The sequence below is a fragment of the Kogia breviceps genome, chromosome 10 (assembly GCF_026419965.1).
Source record: "Kogia breviceps isolate mKogBre1 chromosome 10, mKogBre1 haplotype 1, whole genome shotgun sequence".
In the NCBI taxonomy this organism is placed as follows: Eukaryota; Metazoa; Chordata; class Mammalia; order Artiodactyla; family Physeteridae; genus Kogia; species Kogia breviceps.
The window spans coordinates 4297757-4300852 of NC_081319.1; positions in this window are offsets into that span (position 1 = coordinate 4297757).

Sequence of the window (3096 nt, forward strand, 5' to 3'; positions counted from 1 at the left end):
CGCCTCCCGGCGGGCAGCGCGCACACCGCGGAGCAGCCTGGGACTTGTAGTACTGGCTGGCAGAGTTTTCCTTAGGCGGCGGTGGGAGCCAGCACAGACGCCTAAGCGTTAAAGCTCCTGTTGGAAATTTAAGGTTTTCACGATTTATGAATCAAGTCTTTCTCCTCTCCGCCAAGGGAAAATATTTTATATAGGCTCAAACTCAATCATTCAGACAACAAACTTACAGTAGGAAATAATTCAGGAGAGCTGACTTTGAACACCAAGTCGGCTAGTAACTTTCTGTTCAACCTCAAATGTCAGTTTTGCTCTCTCAACTTCTCTAGTTTTAAAGTGAAGGGTTAGAACTGCGCAATTTCTAACATTGACTTAAAAAAAATTAAAAACCTGACTTGCAAAAGGGGGAAAAAATAGATTTTGGGATCTACTCCTTTCTAGTTTAGCCACTGGAGAGCTCCGGACCTCAATTTCTTGAAAAGCAAAAGGTGGATGAGATGCATTTCCTATTGATCTGAGAACGTTCTCCTTCACTTTTGAAGGATAATTTTGCCAGATATAGAATTCTAGGTTGGGAGTTATCTTTCAACACTTTATTTCACTTCACTCTCCTCTTGCATGGTTTCTGATGAGTAGTCAGCTCTCTTTTTTCCACTATAGGTAAGATGGTTCTTTCTTCTGGTTTCTTTCAAGATTTTCTCTTTGTCTTTGGTTTATAGAGTTTGAATAAGATATATACCTAGGTGTATATTTTTGGTATTTATCCTGCTTGGTGTTCTCTGAGCTTCCTGGACCTGTAGTGTAGTGACTGTCATTAATTTTGGAAAGTCCTTGACCATTATTACTTCAAATATTTTTCTTTATTCTCTCATTTTTTTTCTCCTTCTGGTATTCCAATTATGCATGTTTTACCTCTTCTGAAATTGTCCCATAGTTCTTGGATGTTCTATTCAGTGTTTTTGTTGTTTTTCATTCTTTTTTCCCTCTGCTTTGCAGTAGGGAAGTTTCTATTGACCTATCTCCAGACTCACTGATTCTTTCCTTGGCTGTGTCAACTGATGAGCTCATCAGAGGCACTGTTTGTTAATCTTTTTTATTTCTAGCATTTCTTCAATCTTTCTTAGAGTTTCCTTATCTCTGCTGACATTACCCATCTGTTTTTGCATATTATTTACTTTTACCACTAAACTCTTTAACATATTAATCATTTAAGTTTCCTATCTGATAACACCAACATCTCTGTAATATCTGAATCTGGTTCTGATATGTGCTTTGTCTTATCTGACTGTGGGGTTTTCCCTTACCTTTTTTAGCACACTTAAAAATTTTTGTTGAAAGTGACACATTATTGGCTGTATTAGGTAATAGGAACTGAGGCAAATAAGCCTCTACTACGAGGGGTTATGTTATTCTGGCTAGAAGTAGAGCTGTGTTTGTTTGCTGTAGCTGTAGGCTTCAAATTCCTCTAGTGTCTGTTTTTGTCTCTCTTGACTTTAGGCTTCCCTAGAGTCTGCTTTGTAGCTCTTTTAGCTGTAATGCATCCTTATACTGGAGTCCTGTAGGTGTGGTGGTAACGTGTGGCAGCAGGGAAGTATTCTGTAATTTTATGGTGAAATTTCAGTATTTTAGTGGGCCTGTGTCCTTGGGCTGTGACCTTCCTGTTTCTTAATCCCCCTCTGTGATACTGAATAAGAAATATGTTTGGTCTTTGTTCCCAGCTCCTGGCCAGAGCTCCTAAAACTCTTTTGTAATTTCCTTAATGATAAGAGTGATAGGGGGCTTCCCTGGTGGCGCAGTGGTTGAGAGTCCGCGTGCCGATGCTTTTAAAAAAAAAAAAAAACAGTGATAGGAGCTTCTTTTTTTTTTTTTTTTTTTTTTAGGAGCTTCTTTTGTCATATCTAATTTTTGTCCCCGTTCCTGAAATAGCTCTGGAATGATGAAGGTGAGAGGAGTAGCTTTTGTTATTCATAACAAGGCCCTTTCAACCTCTGACCTCCAGGAAGGTAACAGGGGCTAAGAGTTGAAGACTCAATCAATCACGCCTATGTAATAAAGCCTTCATTATAAAAACCCTAATTTAGGGAGTTGGAGAGCTTCCGAGTTGGTGAACACACCATGGTGCTGGAGAGTGATGTGCCCAGAGGGGGGCATGGGAGCTCCACACCCCTTCCCATACCTTGCCCTATGCATCTCTTCCGTCTTGGCTGTTCCTAAATTGTCTTTCTACAATAAACCAATAATCCAGTAAGTGAACTGTCTCCCTGAGTTCTGTGAGCCATTACAGCAAATTCTCGAAACCAAGGAGTTGTAGAAACCCCTGATTCACAGCCGGTCAGAAGTACCAGAGGCCCGCACGTGTGGCTGGCGTCTGAAGTGCTGCGGCAGTCTTGGTGGACGACGCCCTTAACGTGTGGGATCTGATGGTAACTCCAGGTAAACAGTGTCAGAATGGAATTGAATTGTCTGACGCCCAGCTGGTGTTGGAGAATCGGTCAGTGTGGAACCCCCCACCCCCACCCCATATTTAGTGTCAGAAGAGTGTGTGAGTAGAATGTATAGAAAAACATGAGTTTTCAATTCTACCCTCCCCACACTTGGATGAGACAGGACGGCTAGAGGGGACTGGTGTGAAATGCCCTTCCCCAGGTGGGGTTAGACTCTGGTAAACCTCCCAGCCCCCCAAGAGGCCTTTGTTATGGAGAATGCTCTGAGTTTATTTTACAAAGGTAACTCTTCCCCCTTACCCTGCCAAAGCAATTAGCTATGAAAACCAGGTGGGGTTCCTGGACCTAAAACCCCTGAGAGTGTGGGGTGTCTTTACGCCGACCCCCAGGGGTTTCTCACTCCCATGCTTGTCCACACTCCGCCGCCAGCAATTCAGCAAGTATTCCTAGCAGCTCTGGCTCCAGTAGCTTCTGCTTCAGGTAAGCAGATCTTGGCTGCGACTCTGCACTCACCTCTCCACATTTCTAGGTGGCAGTAGGCCCTGCAAACTCAGTTCTCTGATGGATCCAAAGAGTCAGTGACTTTCAGTTTGCCCAGCTTTTCCTTGTGGTAAGGACAGGAGTGACAACTGCCAAACTCTTTGTATGCCTGAGC